This window comes from Dasypus novemcinctus, chromosome 17, assembly GCF_030445035.2.
Source record: "Dasypus novemcinctus isolate mDasNov1 chromosome 17, mDasNov1.1.hap2, whole genome shotgun sequence".
NCBI lineage: Eukaryota > Metazoa > Chordata > Mammalia > Cingulata > Dasypodidae > Dasypus > Dasypus novemcinctus.
This window is the reverse complement of record NC_080689.1, coordinates 30,933,250-30,954,644: the sequence shown is the minus strand read 5'-3', so window position 1 is coordinate 30,954,644 and position 21,395 is coordinate 30,933,250.

The following is a 21,395-nucleotide window of genomic DNA, read 5'->3' as shown; positions in this document are numbered from 1 at the left end:
AGCTTTATGTGCTCCACTAAAGTGATACCATTTTAATTCGAGGAGTCTCTAGCGAATTTTTCAAAATTATTATTTTCCTAAATAGAAATTTAAAAGGTGCCACAGCCATCTTTAACAGCGTGGGCCCTGGGAAACGGACTTTGGCCCAGTGGTTAGGGCGTCCCTCTACCACATGGGAGGTCCGCGGTTCAAACCCTGGGCCTCCTTGACCCGTGTGGAGCTGGCCCATGCGCAGTGCTCATGCGCGCAAGGAGTGCCCTGCCACGCAGGGGTGTCCCCCGCGTAGGGGAGCCCCACGCGCAAGGAGTGCACCCATAAGGAGAGCCGCCTAGCAGGAAGGAGGGAGCAGCCTGCCGGGGAATGGCGCCGCCCACACTTCCCGTGCTGCTGACGACAACAGAAGCGGACAAAGAAACAAGACGCAGCAAAAAAGACACAGAAAACAGACAACCGGGGGAGGGGAGGGGAATTAAATAAATCTTTAAAAAAAAAAACAAAAACAGCGTGGGCCCTCTGGAATGTCTCTCAGAATTCCCCCACCTCACCACTCCCTGTGGGGAAATGACTTTTCCCCAAGTAGAAAGATGTGTGCATCCCAAGGTGCATTCCGGGGAAGTGCAGGGAAGTGCCGTGCAGCTCTGAACCAATTGCACATAGGAGGGGAGCATGATAAGAATTTAGGGAGGCACAAATCCCCTCACTCTGGAATGAAGCTGAAATAAAGAAACAGTAAGAGCCCACCAGATGGAAAAGCAATAAAACATTAAAAATTAAGACAGTTTAGCAATATCGACGTTTTAAGTGCATTTATCCTTGGTAGCAGTTCTACTTCTAGGACTCTCTCCTATAGAAACACCCATACTTGGGAACAAATATACCATATTTCATCAAATCTAAGATGTCCTGAGTTGTAAAATGTATCGTTATTTTATGTAGTTTTTTTCTATTTTTTATTGTCTTTTATTTTTAAATTTTTGTTCTTTATGTACAATTAAGAAAGAAAAAATGCTGCCATTTTAACTATGATGCAGTGCTTTCATATTACCTGGAATTTTTATACTTCTTAAGAGCTCTTTTGGTCTGATTCAGATATACGTTTTTTTATTATATATTGCTCTTGCGAGCCACTGCTTTCTCTCAGATTTTCGGCCTCTGGGATTCTTCCACTTGCAAACCAGCAAACACATCAAGGAGAAAAGCAGCTCAGGGTGTCAGCCTCACCGCAATCATTCATTTCTCTTCTCCCTGAAATCTTGGCCCCTCAATTCCTAGACTGCCTAGAAATTTTGTTGCCTTCAGACAGAAGTGTGTGTGTGTTTACAGAATATCTAGTTACGCTTGGTGGGAGGGTTAGTTTGAAAGATGCTGGTATGTAGGGTGCTTTGAAGCTGTATGTACTCCAGAAGAACATGTGCTTAAATGTAATGCTTTCCTGTGGGTGCGAGCCCACTGGAAGCAGGACCCTTTGGTGGGGCTGCTTCGCTAGGTGTGGCCCACCTCAGTCAGGGTGGGGCTTCTCCCTGTTACTCGAGTCCTTTACAAGCAGAATGAAATTCAGAGAGAGAGAAAGCCAGAGAGGAGGCAAGAAGCTGAACCAGAAGAGAAGGGAGAGACCAGGAGATGCCACCATGAGCCTTGCCATGCGACCAGCTAAGCTAAGGACCTCAGGCACCGGCAGCCAACCCCGGAGCACCTCAGTCTTCAGGAGAGGCATCGTCTGGATGATGCCTCCATCTGAACTTCCTTTCAGCCTCCTAACTCTAAGCAAATAAGTTCCCATTGTTCAAGCTGAACCACTGCATTGGTATTTGCTGGAGCAGCCCAGGAAATTAAAACAGTACATCAATAGGTAATGTGGCCATATAATTATTCTCCAAAGAGGGACATTTATGAGATTGAAAGGGGGCGTATAAATAATCCTGGGTCTGCAGGCATGAATTTAACTGTCCCGGACAATCTGGAACATACGGTCACCCTAATCATAGCTTTCTTTTGTACTACTATAAATACACAAAACACAAGCAGGGTTAATTCCCTGTTAAATTCTTCTTTTTAATTAAGAGAATATAGATGATGTGTGTGCCAGCTTTCAACTTATCGCTTCTCTGCTTCAAATACACCCACCATTGCCCTTTAGTTTTGCGATACTGAAGCTGGGCCCTGAAACAATTTTCCTCTTTCGGGTGCCAGTGTTAGACCTTGTTGGTAGAAGGTGCTAGAGGGACAACGAAGGGGCCTCTCTTCTGGGTTCCAGGATCTCTCTTCTGGTTGTTCCTATAACCAGCTGCCAGTGGGTGGCTTCCTGGGGAGCTTTGGCCAACACCACAGCACACAGCCCCCCACGGCCGCCCCAGCCTGTGGCAGCTCAGCAAGCTCTTCCATCCAGGAGGCCAAAACCACAACCTCACCACTGAGTCCTGAGCCTCAGCCCTGGTGGGGGACAGAGGGCCTCTTCCAAATGGTTCTCTGTGCCAGTCCTAGAGGTAGTGGCTGCTCCCTTCATCTGTCATTCCTGTTTTCTTTAGGGTTCTATTACTCCTCTTGGGAGCGAATCCCCAGTTACTAGGTAATAATTCTTTATATTCAATTTTCCCTGTTCAAATTACTGTTGCGGTTTCTCTCTCCTGACTGAATCCTAGCTGATACAGGATGCATTCGTTATTTTCTTTCATTCATTGTTTTAATAACAAAATCCTTCAAAGGATGTGGAGAACATGGCAGCAGGTAGAAAAAAATAACAAATAGTTTTATACTGCTTACCATGTGCCAGGCACTGCTGTAAAGACTTTATACCTTATTAACTAATTTAATCCTCATAACAATCCTATGGATTAGTAGCAATAGTCTCTCCTTTTACAGATAAGGAAACAGACACAGCAAGGTTATATAGTTTATTTATGTACATGGTAGCTCTGGGAGTCAAACACAGATCCACAGATGATGCGACTTAAGAGTGCATCCTCAAACAATTTATTCACCAATGTTCATAGTAGCAATATAGCAATATTCACAATAGCCAAAAGGCAGAAGCAACCCAAGTGTTCATCAACAGATGAAGAGATAGACAAAATGTGATATTTACATGCAATAGAATATTATTCAGCCGTAATAAAATAATGAAGTGCTGATACTTACTGCAACATGGATGAACCTTGAAGACATCATGTTGAGTGAAATAAGTCAGATACAAAAGGACCGATATCGTATGATTCCATTTACATGAAATAACTAAACACACAAATTTATAGAGACAGAGTAGAGTGCAGGTTACCGAGGGTGAAGGGAGGGAGAATGGGGAGTTAATACGTAATGGGTACAGGGTTTCTATTCGGGGTGGTGGAAACGTTTTGGTGATGGATGCTGGTGAGGGTAGCACGACATTGTGAATCTGATTAACCCCACTGAATTGTATGCTTGGGAGTGGTTGAGATGGGAAATTTTAAGTTGTATGTGTGTTCCACAATTTAAAAAATAATAATGAGTTCATGCCCTTAACACCATACGGAATAGATTGCTCAGTTTACCATCTGGAGAAAGGAGACCGGCAAGAGTATCAGGCATTGAGAACTGTGCCTCTCGGGAATTGCCTTCATGAGAAGCACTGAGCAGGGCTCACAGAGACTCTGCATGACCCTTTGGCCACCCAAAGGGTCCTAGCTTGAAATAGAGGAAAGACCAGATAGAAGTAGGACGCAGGCACCCCAGGACACCCGGCTGCCCAAGCCCCTTCTGCTGAGGAACTGAGGGCGGTTCCTCTGTCAGTCCTGGCAATGATTGGGCACAAACCTAATAAGTCAGACACAGCGTGGCAGTTTCTTAGAGATGACAGCACAGACAGTGATGGGGACTTTCCTTAGAGAAGAAGAGAAGTCTTAGACAATCATGGAGCTCAGGGGTTTCAGTCTCACTCAGGGCTGTACTTAGGCATAATTTTGGGGTATGAATAGAAAAGCCTGCTCTGTGGGCCAAGAAAAGACAAGGAACTGGAATAAAACTACCCAGGTGTACGTCTCTGCTCAGCCAACAGCCAAATGACTTCAGTCACATTCCAGTCTACATATGTGCAGCAATTGGTGTAACCATTCTCTTATTGATGGACATCTGAGCTGTTTCCTGTTTGGGACTATTATGAATAAAGCTGCTAAGAACGTTCTTATACAAGTCTTTCTGTTTTCGTTTCTTTTGGGTAAATACAGGAGTAAAATAGCTGGGTATAAGGTAGATGTATGTTATTTTTATTTTGAAAACTGCCAGACCTTTTTCTAAAGTGGTTGTGCCATCTTATACTCAAATCAACAATGTATAAGAGTTCTTATATTCTTCATCCTTGTCAACACTTGCTATTATCAGTCTTTTTAATGTTAGTCATTCTAGCAGGTGTGTAATAGTATCCCATTGTCGATTATTTGTATATTGCTGATGATGAATGATGTTGAGCAATTTTTTTACTTTTTTTTTTTTTTAGGAGGTACTGGGGATTGAACCTGGGACCTCGTACATGGGAAGCAGGCACTCAAACCATTGAGCAACACTCTCTCCCCTGAGCAATTTTTTTTCATGTGCTTATTAGCTATTTATATATTGTGAAATGTTCAAATATTTTGCTCATTGTTTTGTTGGAGTTTTGTTGGTTTGTTTGGTTTTGGTAGAAGTGGCTGAATGACTTTGGGCAAGTGATTGATTTTTCTGTTTCTCATCTATAGGTAACCGATGTGAATTCCTCCATGACATTGGGGCTTTGAGAAATGCCAAGCTTGGCGCTGTCCACAGTGCCCAGGACTCATAGGAAACACACATGTCTACTACCATCTGAGGCATGTGGGATCTCTGCCAGAAGAATGAGGGGAATTCCAGAGCGGTGTTGGTTGTGGGGTTGGGGGAGAAGGAGGAAGGAAAGGAGGGAGGGAAGGCCCACTGGCCCTGGGGTAGGAAAAACCGGAAACATAGCATATACATAGGCTGAATCGGAAGCTCTTGGCAGACTAGCCTGTTACAAGTCTCGCCAAGAGACTTTCTGCCCATGAACTTCCTCTTCTAATGGGAGAGAGCCTTGAAGAGCTGGCGCTGACCTCCCTACCCTCCCTGTCTAGCAGGGGCTGAGCTGGGGCAGCCACTCCATCCCCAGAGCCAACAGCCAAGTTTTGTTTTTTTTTTTTAATTCATTTTTAAAAAAATATTACATTCAAAAAATATGAAGTCCCATTCAACCCCACCGCCCCCACCCCCCACTCCCCCCACAGCAACACTCTCTCCCATCATCATGACACATCCATTGCATTTGGTAAGTACATCTCTGGGCATCGCTGCACCTCATAGTCAATGGTCCACATCACAGCCCGCATTCTCCCACGTTCCATCCAGTGGGCCCTGGGGGGATCTACAATGTCCCGTAATTGTCCGTGAAGCACCACCCAGGACAACTGCAAGTCCCGAAAACACCTTCCCATCTCATCTCTTCCTCCCATTCCCAGCACCTAGCAGCCACCATGGCCACCCTTCCCACACCAATGCCACATTTTCTCTGTGGACATTGGATTGGTAGTGTCCATTGCACATCTATGTCAAGAGGGGGCTTAGATTCCACATGGATACTGGATGCAATCCTCCTGCTTTCAGTTGTAGGCACTTTAGGCTCCATGGTGTGGTGGTTGACATTCTTCAACTCCATGTTAGCTGAGTGGGGTAAGTCCAATAAATCAGAGTGTAGGAGTTGAAGATGTTGAGGTTCAGGGCGTGGCTATCATATTGTCAGTCCAGAGATTCAAATCCCCTAAATATATCTTAAACCCCAACACCAACTACAATTCCAGTAAAGTAGCATGAAAGTCTTGTAAAAAGAGATCCCATCTGAGTCCAGTTCCATCACGCAGAAACACCAGCTCCAAAGAAGGGCCAACTGACATGGCAGTGAACCCCATCTGCCATGACCATAGAACCCGTGGGTCTCTTTAGCCCTCAAAAGGACCAATACCTGGGGTTGTATCTACTTTATCTGTCTCTGAGACTCTGCTCAGGTGTGCATAAGGGCAATCCTTCTGACAACCTCCAGACTCTTTTTTAGAGACTCGTAACCATATAAACTCATTTCTCCTTTAAGAGGCAACAGCATGGAGGACCAAGCAGTGTTATTATTTGATGTCTTGATCTTAAAGCCTAACCCTCCTTGAGATACAAATCACGACCATAAACAAATCTATTAATATAGAATTAAGCTTACAAAGCTCTATCAGTCAGGAGACAAAAACCATGTTATTTAGGAGAGAATGTAATACGGCAACTTTTAGCTAGGTTTAAAGTTGCAAATAGGTCATTGGAAGACAAAAAAAAAAAATTCTGCCATATCACAGAAGTAGTAACTGCAGAAAGTGGCTACCACCCAGAGGGCTGGGGGAACAAAGAGACTGTTATTTACACTTAGAACTTGGTGCAGGAGCTCTGCAGAATTGAAACTCAGACCTCTGAGGAGGGGGCACGAACATGCGGTACTGGTATTTATGATAGGGTATTTAAAGGTGATTCTGCAAGTGTTGGGAAAACTGCACGTTGGATTTAGAAACTGTTGGGGGAAGGCCTGAGCCCAGGAACCACAGGCAGTCAGGGAGCAATCGGGAAGGAGCAAGTTCCCATCTGTCACCTCCTTTAGTCAGAGCCTAGCAGAGAACCAGCTGCCCAAGCGCAGGTAGAGTTGTATTGTCCCAGGCCCAGCATTGCACAGCAGCAAATAGGAAGTGAGTTTGAAGCTGAGAAACAGTAACTCAATAACTGACACAAAGGGCTTACTAGGATTCAGACTGGGGCTACCGTACAGGCAAACAGGAACGTTTTTAGCATCTCACACCCATCCTCTCTTCACCCAGAAATGTAAAAGTTATCTTCGGATAGAACTAACCAAATGTCCAAGCATCTGCCACATAGATGTTGCTTTTGTTACTTCCCCTGGTGGTTCTAGCTCCGTGGTTCCCAAGCTTTAGTATCCCAGAAAACGGCATGCTGTACTTCATGGGTGATAAAAAGGAGAATTTGCTCTTTTGATTTTGACTATATGCGACTTTTTCCTTACTATCTTTAGAGCCAAATGGCCAGCACCCCCAGGGTCTCCATACACGGCCACCCCACTGCAGTCGACACCGCGCAGGGCTCTTTAAGAAGAAACCCTTACATCACAGTGGAAAAGTACAGGCCTTGGTGCCACGTGGGCACAGGTTCATTTATGTCCTGGTGCTTTGACCCACGAGCCGTGTAACTCTGGGGAAGCTAATTAATACTCTGAGCTTCAGTTTCAGTTCTCTAATCTTTAACTGAGGATTAAATGAGAGAAAGCGTGGTGCTTAGCCCGGAGCCTGCCCTGTAGAAACCACTCAGTGAGCAGGTGCCAGAGACAGTGCTACTGCTACCGTCCTCATAGTTAAGGTCCTCAGACTTCGTGCCCCTTTTGGTTCCAGGGAGAAATTGTGCTTTGCTGATTACCTGAAGAGAGGACTAGCAAAGGAAAGTAGTGCCAAATTGGCAGGTCCAATATCGACAGTTTCCACTGAGTTCCCAAAGGTGAGTATAGGATAAAGAGTGTAAGACTGTAAGTGTAGAGGCGGCGGACTTGGCCCAGTGGTTGGGGCGACCATCTACCACATGGGAGGTCCGTGGTTCAAACCCCGGGCCTTCTTGACCCGTGTGGAGCTGGCCCATGCGCAGTGCTCATGCACGCAAGGAGTGTCGTGCCACACATGGGTGTCCCCCCCATAGGGGAGCCCCATGCGTAAGGAGTGCGCCCCATAAGGAGAGCCGCCGCCCATCGCGAAAGAAGGTGCAGCCTGCCCAGGAATGGCGCCACACACACGGAGAGCCGACACAACAAGATGACGCAACAAAATGAAACACAGATTCCCGTGCCGCTGACAACAACAGAAGCGGACAAAGAAGATGCAGCAAATAGACACAGAGAACAGACAACAGGGGTAGGAGGGGGAGGGAGAGAAAAATAAATAAATAAATAAATAAATCTTTAAAAAAAAAAAGAGTGTAAGAGTGCTGGGACCCAAAAAGACAGACAGTAACAATGCTGGCGAGGCTGTGGAGAAATTGGAACTCTTCTGCACTGCTCTTGGTTATATAACATGGGACAGCTGTTTTCAGATCAGTTTGGCAGCTTTTCAAAATGTTGAAACATAGAGTTACCATTGGATCCAGAAATCTACCCAGAAAAAGTGAAAACATATGTTCACACGAAGACTTTAGCAGCTTTATTCACAATGACCAAGAGGGGGAAACAACCCAGATGTCCTTCAGCTGGTGAATGAATAAATAAAATGTAATATATCCATACACAGGATCACTATTGCTATTCATCAATAAAAAAGGAATGAAGTCCTGATATGTGTTACAACATGGATGAACTTCTAAAACAAGCTCAGTGAAAGAAGCCAGCTGCAAATACACATTGTATGATTCCATTTATATGAAATGTCCAGAAAAGGCAAACCCATAGATAGAAAGTAGATTAGTGGGTGCCTTGGGCTGGGGATGGGAATGAGGAGTGACTAAATAAGGGTGAGGGAAGTGTCCTAAAATTAGATTGTGACAATGGTTGCACAACTCTACAAATATACTAAAAGACATTGAATTTTACACTTAAAATGTGAGTTTTATGTATGTAAATTATACCTCAATGAAGCAATAACAAAAAGAGGGCTGAGGTCACCAGTTATGGTGGTCTTGGGGAAGAGATGGGTGATTATTTCTGGTAGTCTCAACTAAGGAACCAGTGGTCTATCTGCCTACACCTGGCCCAAGACCACAGGGTGGAATCTTTGGGCCGCTATTTGCCAGGTAAGTTGGGCAAGATCCCAGACAGAGTGAGTGAAGTAGAGGAAGAGAGAGAAAAAGCAACATAGGAAGGGAGAAAGATAGGGGCAATGAAGGCAGAACTCTTCTGACCAGGAAATTCACCCCAGCGGCTCAGTCTTCCCTCTTCTGTTTCAGGCAATTTCACTTATCCTGGGGAAAAGATGTGGCACCCACATTGGAAAAAATAAAGCACTTGAGGCAGCAAGAAAAGGCAACCAATTAATCAGAATTCAAATTCTGTGCTTCTCAGGGGACTTAAATCTCTGGACTGTCTATGTGCCAGCTGGGCCCTGAGCCTCAGCAGAGTTGCAACACTTACTCTCCGGTTCGTTGGACTTACCTGGGTCAGCGAACAGGGAGATGAGGATGGTTAACCACTACACCAGGGAACTGAGTCTACAGCTGCAAGCAGGAGAATTCCACCCATCAGCCATGTGGGACCGAAGCCCCCTCCTGATTTAGAGGTGGAGTGGACATCGCCATCCCAGAGTCCTCAGGATGGAGGAATAAATATGGATTAGAGTGGACTTACTGGTATTCTACTATAGAACTATTGTGACTCTAGCAATGGAAGAAATTGTATCATTGAGGTGGAGCCAGTAGCTACAGGAGTTGCTGAGGGCAGGGAGAGGGAAGAAGAGGTGTGATAAGGGGGCATTTTCGGGACTTGGAGTTGTCCTGAATGATATTGCAGGGACAGATGCAGGCCATTATATATCCTGCCATAACCCACTGAATGGACTCGGGGAGAGTGTAAACTACAATGTAAACTATAATCCATGCTGTGTAGCAGTGCTCCAAAATGTATTCACCAAATGCAATGACTGTGTGTGCCACACTGATGAAAGAGTTGTTGATGTGGGAGGAGTGGAGGTGTGGAGAATGGGGGTATATAGGAACCTCTTATATTTTTTAATGTAACATTTTGTGTTATCTATGTATCTTTTTTTAAAAAAAGATAATAAAAAAGAAAAAAAAATTCTATGCTTCTCCCCTCTGAGCTCTAATTATTAGACTTCCCAGCTTCTCAGAACACAGGAAGGGGAACTCTCAAGAGACGTTGAACTGAATCTAAGGAACTGAAACTGCAAGGAATGACTCAAAGGGGCAAGATTAGATTGAAGAACAACCAGAACAGGACTGTGTGGCAAAGCCGGCAAATTGTCCACCAAACCTGTTTCGTTTTCCTCCCAGGGACATAACTAGACCCTTTCCCAGACCCCCTTGAAGTTAGACGAGACCACATGGCTGAGTTTCAGCCAATGGTATGTGAGCAGAAGGGATGTACACCACTTCCGGCCAGGCCTGGCCCGTAAGTCCTGCCCCTCTCTTTTTGCCTTTCTGCCAGATAGAAGCTACATGATGAAGAGGACAAGACCCTCTTTCAGCTCCTGTGACATCAGGTCCCTAAATGTGTGTGTGGTGCGCTGCTACTGTCCCACTGGACTTTATATGAATGAGGAGTAAACATCCATTATGCTAAGCCACTGAGTTTGTGGTGGGTGGTTTTTTTTCTGTTACAGCAGTGAGGGTTCCCTTCACTACATACTTCACACTTTCAAACAGGTGATTTCCTTGAAGAAATAAAGAAGGCTATCACATCCATGAAACAAAGCCGTGTGTGAAAAAGAACCAAGTAGAAGCTTTAAAAATGAAAATATGAAACCATTAAAATTTGAAACTCAGTAGATGGACTGAATAGTAGAATAAATCAACTAAATAGAAAAACAATAAACTGGAAGGCTAGGTAGTATTTTCCCAGGATGCAAAACAAAAGGAGATGGGAAAAAAGAAAAAGAGTTAAATAGCATGAAGACCAAAAATTCCAATGTTCATTTAAAAGAATTCCCAGAAGATAACAGAATAGATGAGAAACAGTGTTTTTTAAAAAATAGCCAAGAATTTCCTGAGAGCTGAAGAAAGACACACATATACAAAGAATTAATCCAGGAAAAAGTTAAGGGAAGCAAGAAACAATAGAAAGAAAATACATCAGTAAAATATATGATGACATCTAAGTATTGCTTGTATAAAAACTGTAAATGCTCCTGAGGGCTATGGAGACACCCAGATCCTATAGTCATGGTAGATGGCTATGGAGTTCAGGGTCTTACCAGTGGGTCCTACTTAGAAATTTGTGCTCCTGAGTGTGATGGAGTTGGACTCAGATATGACTTCTCTACATATGCCTCTTCTGTCCTTTTTATTGAAACTGTGGTTGGCTCTGGGGTTGGTGGTTGGGGTTGAATCTCTGGACTGTCCATGTGCCAGCTGGGCCCTGAGCCTCAGCAGTGTTGCAGCACCTACTCTCCAGTTCGTAGGACTTACCCACGTCAGCTTACAGGGCGGTGAGGGTGGACAACCACCACACCAGGGAACCAAGAGAGTCTATAGCCGTGGGCAGGAGAATCCCATCCATCAGCCATGTGGGATAGAAGTCCCCTCTCACTTGAGAGATGGAGTGGGCATCGCCATCCCAGGGTTGTCAGGATTGGAGAATAAAATATGGACTAGAGTGGACTTACTGGTATTCTACTATAGAACTGTTGTGACTCCAGTAATGGAAGAAACTGTATCATTGTCGTGGAGACAATGGCCACTGGAGTTGCTGAAGGCAGGAAGAGGGAAGAAGAGGTATGATATGGGGGCGTTTTCAGGACTTGGAGTTGTCCTGAACAATATTTCAGGGACAGATGCGGGCCATTATATACTGTCATAACCTACTGAATGGACTGGGAGAGAGTGTAAACTACAATGTAAACTGTAATCCATGCTGTGTAGCAGTGCTCCAAAATGTACTCATCAAATGCAATGAATGTACCACACTAATGAAAGAAGTTGTTGATGTGGGAAAAGTGGGGGATATGGGCAGTGGGGCATATGGGAATCTCCTATATTTTTTAATGTGATGTTTTGTGTGAGCTATGTATCTTTTTAAAATAAATAAAAAATATATTTTTTAAAACTAAATAATAATCCAAGTAATATCAACATGGAAGTTTCTGATAGGGTATTTCAGAAGGAACTTAAAGCTTGTCAAGCTCCTTTGTTCTTTTATAGAAGGGGTGGAAACAGATACTGATTAACAATAGACATTATCATAAATCTACAGTTTCAAAATATGCATTTATTTAAAGAATAACCTCTAGGCACATGGGAATAGATTGTGGAGCGGGAAATGGATCAAAGAAAATGTAATCAAAAGCTGGGGGTGGTGAACATTGCTAGCTGCCTCCCAAGCATCATTTGCCATTTCCCAGTCACAGTTTTGATTGAGTATCCCACCTCTCCCCCACAGAAACATAGATTTGGGGGGAAGCTGACCCCACCCCAGCTACAAAGTTAAACCCTAATTAGACTAAGCCAATGCAAGTACCAAGCCCCTCAGCGCGGCAGTAGGTTCAAGTGTGTGCACGAGCGCCACCTATGGACAGTACACGCAGAGAGGAGGTCTGTAGCTGTCACCGCCCCCCAGGAAATATTTGCTTAGGTGTGCAGGCGGGAGGTGGGGTATGTCGGGAGTCAGGGAGATGGGGTAGCCGGGTAGATGGGTGTGATGCTGCTGACATCTAGTGAGTACTGGCCAGGGGTGCTACTAAACAACCTATAATGCACAAGAGTGCACAAGTGTGATCCATGCTCAGCTGGGGTCTTCAGCTGCTCTCCCCTCGGACACATGTCTAGCAGCCCACCTGGGGTGGGATGATAGAAGCTGGTGCTGGCTGATAGCTGCTCTCTCTCTCCACCTGGACCCTCATCTTCAGGGAAGCTAGCCCAAGCTCCTGAACCTGGATTCCAGGTGAGTCCAAGTGATAAGATTGGCAGCTTCAAGGCCTCCTTAGGACAAGACTCGGGAGTCCCACACCATCATTTCTGCTGCCTGTTGCTGTTCAAAGCAAGGCACAACACCAGCCATGATCCAAGGGGTGGGGAGACAGACTCCCCTCTTGATGGGAGGGCTGGTGGAGCCACATTACAAAAGGGTATGGATCCAGAAAGGAAAAGAATTATTGTGGCATCTTTTCAATCACTTTACCATACTTGGAAAATAATAAGAAACAAAGCATATGTGGCCATATTAATATCAGACAAAGTTGAAACATGATTGAAAAGACACTAAGAGGAAATATTTCTTATTTATAAAAGAAACACTACAATAAGAAGATACAATAGTTATGTGACTTTTTACATCTAACAACATAGATTCAAAGTATATAAACCAAAATCGATTGTAAGGAGAAAATAACCAAGAATAACAGTGGGAGACTCTAACAAACCTCTTTCAAAAACCAAAATATTAAGTAGTTAAAAAAATAAGAGGGATCTGGGCAAGATGGCATCTGAGTAAGTACACCATCATCATCTCTTCTACAAAGGACTAGCTGTGTGGTGACGGGGTCCTGCCAGAGCAGGTTGTTTTGGGAAACTGCGGGGCGGGAGGTGTCTGGATGTCGATCTGGAGAGACTGCAGCAGAACTGGTACTTGCTCAAGGGAACTTAAGCAACAATAAGGAAATAGAATAAGAACAACAAAGTGACAAAGTGAAGCTTAACACACACAAAAACAACAACTAATTAAACCCCAAGACAAAGAAGATAATAACAGAATAAACCCAACAAGATAAAATGATGACCAGACAGCAACAAAAAACTACAAACCATACCAATAATCTGAAAAACATGGCCCAATCCAATGAACAAACTAAAAACCAGGAAGAGAAGTGGAACATTGAACAAGTAATTAAAGCTCTCAAAACCTGTATCATGGACCAATTCATTGAAGTGAAGGAAGAGATTAAGCATATTAAGAAAACACTTGGAGACATACAGAAGAAATTGTGATCATGCATGAAAAGATAATGGGTGTGATGGGGATCAATAGCACAATCCAAGAAATCAAAAATACACTCTCAGCAAATAACAGCAGATTTTGAAGAGGCAGAGGAAAGAAATTAGTGATATGGAAGACAGTACATCTGAGATCAAACAGACAGTAGACTTAATTGATAAAAAGATAGAAAAAAATCCAGCAGGGACTTAGGAACCTAAATGGCAATGCAAAATGCACAAACATACGCATTATAAGCTAGAAGGAGAAGAGAAGGGAAAGGGACAGAAGGGATTTTGAAGGAAATAATGGCTGAAAACTTCCCAAACCTATTGATGAAGATGCATGTACATGTCCAGGAAGCACAACACACCCCCAACAGCATAAATCCAAACAGGTCTACCCCAAGACATATACTTGTCAAATTTTCAATTGAGCAAGACAAAGAGAAAATACTAAAAGCAGCAAGAGAAAAGAGAACCATCACATACAAGGGAGGCTCCACAAGATTAAGTGCTGATCTCTCATCTGAAACCATGGAGGCAAGAAGGCAGTGGTACGACATAGTCAAGGTACTAAAAGAAAAGAATTTCCAAACAAGAATACTCTATCCAGCAAAGCTAACATTCAAAAATGATGGGCAATTCAAAATATTCACAAATAAGCAGAAACTAAGAGAGTATGCCAATGAGAAACCTGCCCTTCAAGAAATATTAAAGGGAGTTCTGCAAGAGGAAAGAAAAAAACAGGAGAGACAGAGTTGGAGGAGATTGTAAGAACAACTAAAACTACAAAAAGAGGGGGAAAAATCAAGCAACCTGTGACAAACACAAATCCAAAGAAAATATGGCTAATATAAGTAATCCCTTGAAAGTAATAACACTGAATGTTAATGGATTAAACTCAACTGTTAAGAGACACAGATTGGAAGATTGGATTAGGAAATATGACCCATCTATATGTTGTCTATAAGAAACTCATCTTAGACCCAGGGATTCAAGGAGGTTGAAAGTGAATGGCTGGAAAACAATCTTATAAGCAAACAATAACCAAAAAAAGGCAGGAGTAGCTATATTAATATTGGACAAAATAGACTTTAAATGCAAAACTGTTGTGAGAGACAAAGATGGACACTATGTATTAGTGAAAGGGATAATCTTTCAAGAAGAAAGGACAATCATAAACATTTATGCCCCTAACAAGGGTGCCCCAAAATATGTGAGGCAAACACTGGAGAAACTAAGTGAAAGAATAGATGCTTCTACAGTTATAGTGGGGGACTTTAACACATCACTATCACCATTGGACAGAACATCTCAAAAGAGAATCAATAAAGAAGCAAAGACTCTGAACAGTATATTAGAGGATCTGGACCTAATAGACATATACAGAACATTACACCCAAATACAGCAGGATATACATTTTTCTCAAGTGCACATGGATCATTCTCCAAGATAGACCACATGCTAGGCCACAAAGAAAGTCTCAATGAAGTCAGAAAGATTGAAATCATACAAATAATTTCTCTGAAATTGTGAATGAAGCTGGAAATCTGCAAGGGCCAGAGACCCAGATTTGGCACCAAGATATGGAAGCTAAACCACACACTCTTAGAAAAACAGTGGGTCAAGGAGGAAATCTCAACAGAAATCAATAACTATCTTGAAACTAATGAAAATGATAACACAACATATCAAAACATGGGATGCAGCAAATCTGTACTGAGAGGGAAATTCATAGCCATAAATTCATACATCAAAAAAGAAGAAAGAGCTAAAATTGAAGAACTAACTGAACAATTGGAGGAATTAGTAAAAAAAAAAACAAAAAAAAAACCAAAACTAACCCCAAAGAAAGAAATAACAAAGATCAGAGCAGAACTAAATGCAATAGAAAATAGTAAAGCACTCAAAAAAATAAACAAAACAAAGAGCTGGTTCTTTGAGAAGATCAATAAAATTGACAAACCCTTAGCTAGACTAACAAAGAAAAAAAGAGAGAAGATGCAAATACACAAAATAAGAAATGAGAAGGGTGATATCACCACTGACCCCACTGAAATAAAGACGATCATAAGAGGATACTTTGAAAAACTATATTCCAACAAGAAAGACAATTTAGAGGAAATGGACAAATTCTTAGAAAAACATAAGCAGCCTACATTGACAAAAGAAGAAATCGATGATCTCAACAAACCAATCACAAGTAAAGAGATAGAATCAGTCATTAAAAACCTCCCAACAAAGAAGAGCCCTGGGCCAGATGGCTTCACAGGTGAATTCTACCAAACATTCCAGAAAGAAATAACACCGATCTTCCTTAAACTCTCCCAAAATATTGAAGTAGAAGGAACATTGCCTGACTCATTTTATGATGCTAACATTACTCTAATACCAAAGCCAAACAAAGAACCGCAAGAAAGGAAAATTACAGACCAATCTCTCTAATGAACCTAGATGTGAAAATCCTCAGCAAAATACTTGCTAATTGTATTCAACAACACATTAACAAATTATACACCATGAACAAGTGGGTTTCATTCCTGGTATGCAAGGATGGTTCAACATAAGAAAATCAATTAATTTAATACATCATATAAACAGATTGAAGGAAAAAAAACACATGATCATATCTATAGATGCAGAAAAAGCATTTAACAAAATACAGCACCCTTTCTTAAAACACTGCAAAAGATAGGAATAGAAGGAAACTTTCTGAACATGATAAAGGGTATATATGAAAAACCTGCAGCTAACATCATTTACAATGGTGAAATCCTAAAATCTTTCCCTCTAAGATCAGGAACAAGACAAGGATGCCCACAATCACCCCTTCTATTTAACACTGTGTTAGAAGTACTTGCTCGAGCACTGAGACAAGAACCAGATATAAAAGGGGTCCAAATAGGAAAGGAAGAAGTCAAAATTTCACTATTTGCAGATAACATGATCCTATACACAGAAAGCCCTGAGAAGTCCACAACAAAGCTTCTAGAACTTATAAATGAGTTCAGTAAAGTCACAGAGTATAAAATCAATGCACAAAAATCAGTAGCATTTCTGTACACTGATGATGAGCAATCTGAGGAGGAAATCAAGAAACAAATACCATTTACAATAGTAAATTAAAAAATCAAATACGTAGGAATAAATTTAACCAAAGATCTAAAAGACTAATACACAGAAAACTACACAACACTGTTCAGGGAAACCAAAGAATGGAAGAATATTCCCTGTTCATGGATAAGAAGACTAAATATTATTAAGATGTCGATCCTACCAAAACTGATCTACAGATTCAAAGCAACCCCAATAAAAATCACAGCATTTTTTAAGGAACTAGAAAAATTAACTATGAAACTTATTTGGAAAGGAAAGAGGCCCAAATAGCCAAAGACATTTTGAAAAAGAAAAATGAAACTGGGGGAATCATATTACCAGACTTCAAAACATACTACAAAGCTACAGTAGTGAAAACGGCATGGTATTGGCACAAGGATAGACACAATGACCAATGGAACTGAATTGAGAGTTCTGATATAGATCCTCATATATACAGTCATCTGATATTTGACAAGGCCACCAAGCCCACTCAACTGGGAGAAAATAGCCTCTTCAACAAATGGTGCCTAGAGAATTGGATATCCATATGCAAAAGAAGGGAAGAGGATTACCATCTCACACCTTATATAAAAATGAACTCAAGATGGATCAAAAACCTAAATGTAAGAGCCAAGACCATAACGACCTTGGAAAATAATGTAGGGAAGCATCTACAAACAGCAAAAGAACAAATAGATAAATGGGACTTCCTCAAAATTAAAGCCTTTTGCACCTCAAAGGAATTTGTCATGAAAGTGAAAAGAGAGCCTACCCAATGGGAGAAAATATTTGGTAACCATATATCTGATAGGAGACTTATATCCTGCATATAGAACTCCTATATCTTGAAAATAAAAAGACAAACAGCCCATTTTAAAAATGGGAAAAAGATTTGAACAGACGCTTCGCCAAAGAAAAATACAAATGGCTAAAAAGCACATGAAAAATGCTCAAAATCACTAGCTATTTGGGAAATGCAAATCAAAACTACAATGAGTTACCATCTTACTCCCATAAGACTGACAGCCATCAATAAAACAGAAGACAGGAAGCGGACTTGGCCCAATGGATAGGGTGTCTTCCTACCACATGGGAGGTCCGCGGTTCAAATCCTGGGCCTCCTTGACCCATGTGGAGCTGGCTCATGCGCAGTGATGATGCACTCAAGGAGTGCCCTGCCATGCAGGGGTGTCCCCCGCGTAGGGGAGCCCCATACGCAAGGAGTGCGCCCCATAAAGAGAGCCGCCCAGCGCAAAAGAAAGTGCAGCCTGCCCAAGAATGGCACCACACACACACAGAGCTGACACAACAAGATGACACAACAAAAAGAAACACAGATTCCCGGTGCCACTGTTAAGGATAGAAGTGGTCACAGAAGAACACACAGCAAATGGACACAGAGAGCAGACAACTGGGGGGGGGGGTGCAGGGGGGGTAGAAACTTAAAAAACAACAACTAGTTTCAAAAACAAAAACAAAAACAGAAGACTACAAGTGCTGGAGAGGATGTGAAGGAATGGGAACACTCATCCACTGCTGGTGGGAATGCAGAAGGATCCAGCCATTCTGGAGGACTGTTTGGCAGTTTCTCAAAAAGTTAGCTATAGATTTGTCATATGACCCAGCACTTCCACTGCTGGGTATATACCCAGGAGATTTGAAAATAAGGACACAAACTGATATATGCACACCATTGTTCATAGCAGCATTATTCACTATTGCCAGAAGTTGGAATCAACCCAGATGCCCATCAATGATGAATGGATAAATAAAATGTGGTATATACATACAATGGAATAGTACTCAGCTATAAGAAGGAATACAGTACTAACACATGTGATAACATGGATGAACCTTGAGGACCTCATGTTGAGTGAAGCAAGCCAGGCATTGAAGGACAAATACTACATGACCTCTCTGATATGAAACAAACAGACCAAGCTGTCTCACAGAGCTAAAGAATGGAAGATAGGCTTAAAGGAATTTGGGGGGGAGGAGGGTTGTGAGCTGATGCCTACATAGGTGAAGTCTATGACAAGCTGGAGGTAAGTATTTGTACAGGGAAGGGATAAGAGGGGGCATAGGAATACCTTTAGTTGGGCTTGGGGGGGGCTAGGGTTAGGAGGATGGGTCAGATGACCCAAGGAATTGGGGGGAGGGCTGAGGGGAACAGTCGAACATGGGAAAATGTCAGGTATATGGTTGAAACTATACTGTTGAGAAAACTCTTTAGAAAATATAATAAGGAAGGATCACGTGTTTAAGGTGCTTAAGGGGGGCATCTCGTACAGGGGCAAGCTTCTAGGGTGTATGTGAGTGCTCCTTTTGTCATACTGTGTTATATCATTGAGTGGAGACCCATACAATGAGTGTGAAGGTGTATTCACATCCTGGGGAGACCTGATGTTCCCAAAGAGAGGAAATTGTATCTCTCGAGGGAATCGCTGGATCCCAATTAGTTAGGGCAGTCTAGTATGTCAAGCCCTTAGCATTGCTGCAGTATCTGTAAATCTGGTCCCTCAAGTAGTGAAGATTAATTGTCATGGTGTGCCCTGAGGGCAGGGGGAAGAGGTATAGCACAGATGGATGCAGGGCAACTGGGGGGCAATGGAAGTGCTCCACAAGATCATGCAATGATGGATATAGGACATGTTAACTTACAACTAAAGTGTATAAAAATCTATAAACTACAATGTAAACCATAATGTAAAACATAAGGAAACTAAAAATTTAGAAATTTGTACAGTCTAAAATATAAACCATAATGTAAACCAAAATGGAACCATGTTTGATACCTATGTTTCAAAATCTGTACATCAGCTGCAGCATTGATAACATGAACGTGTTAAAAGATCATTGCTGGGGAAAGGGGAAAAGGGTTTGATGTTGGGTATCTGGGAGTCCTCTATATTGTGTATGTGAAATATTGTGATCTAAAACTTTTTTGAAGACAAAATTTAAAATTAGGGGAAAAAAAAGAAAGGATGTATACACTGAGGAAGAAATGAAAGAAAGTGCCTTCCCACTGTACATACAGGGCAATACCTATTACAGTGGTGAAAAGCAAAACATTAGAAACAAAGCTTTATAATATTTTTCATTTTATTAATACTCCAATTTATTTTTACTTTATTTTAGTATTTCTAAATTACTATGTACTCTATTTCTAAACTTTAATCCCATCACTATATTTCAATTCCCTATTAATTGAATTTGGCAATATATTAGGATTCATTGTTGAAGAAGTTTTGGACCACAGAGAGGTTCAACTCTGGCAGGGGAGGAACTCTGGTGTGGGGTGTTATTGATGGGGGGCACATGGGTGGGGGGGAATTCTCCAGGGCATGTATATAGGGGACATAAATATGTTATGATATATGTTGGGTATTTTTATAGTAGTACAGTTACAAATGTCAACTGAGGGAGTGCTGAGTTCCTACCCAGGGAGCTCTGTCACATTCCCCAATGGAACAACAATAATCCCCCAAGTGCAACAGCAAAGATCAACAAGGAAGGATGGTCCAATAATGAGCCCTTGATACTGATGACTATGCTTCGGAGTCTGTGTGCCTGAAATATGAACTAGGCCTAAAAGTTACCTCCTGAGAACCTCCATGTTGCTCAAATGTGGCCACTCTCTAAGCCAAACTCAGCATGTAAATGCATTACCTTCCCCCCAGTGTGGGACATGACTCCTGGGGACGAGCCTCCCTGGCACCAAGGGATTACTACCAATCACTAACTGGCGAAGCAACTAAAAAGAGACCTCAAATAAAGGGTCAACTCAGACCAGCAGAATATCTCAGCCTACATGTTGGATCAAGTGTTAAAAACTGCTTTTTGACTTTGAATAAATGGGGCAAATGGCAAAGACAAATGAGTTTATATGGCTAAGAGTCTTCTGAAAAGAGTCGGGAGGTCATAGAGGAGTTGCACTTATGCACGTCTCAGCAGGACCCCAAAGAGAGCCAAAGGAGATTCAACCCTAGGTGCTGGTTCTCCTGAAGGCAACAGAGATCCACAGGGTATATAGTCATGGGAGATGGACTTGGAGTTCTGTGCCATGTCAGAGGGCCCTACTTTGGAATTTGTGCTCCTGAGTGTGATGGAGCTGGACTCAGATGTGACCTTCCTACACATGCCTCTTCTGTCACTTTTAGTGAACCTGTGTTTGGTGCTAGGGATGGTGTATACTCAAGAGACTTGATTCAACTGCCCATGTGTCAGCTGGGCCCTGAGCCTCAGCAGAGTGGTGATTCCTACTCTCTGGTTCATTGGTCTTACCCAGGTCAGCTAACAAGGAGGTGAAGATGGTCAACCACCACACCAGGGAATCAAGAGTGCCTACAACTGCAAGCAGAGGAACTGTAATCATCAATATGGAATCTAAGCCCCCTCTAGATCAAGAGGTGGAGAGGTCATCACCATCCCAGGGTCCACAGAATGGAGGACTAAAATATGGACTAGAGTGGACTTACTGATATTCTACTATAAATAAAACTATTGTGACTAGTAATAGAAGAAATTTTAGAATCGAGGTGGAGAAAGTGGCCACAGTAGTTGCTGAGGGCAGGGAGAGTGAAGAAGAGATGTGATGTGGGGGCATTTTTGTGATTTTTGTGTT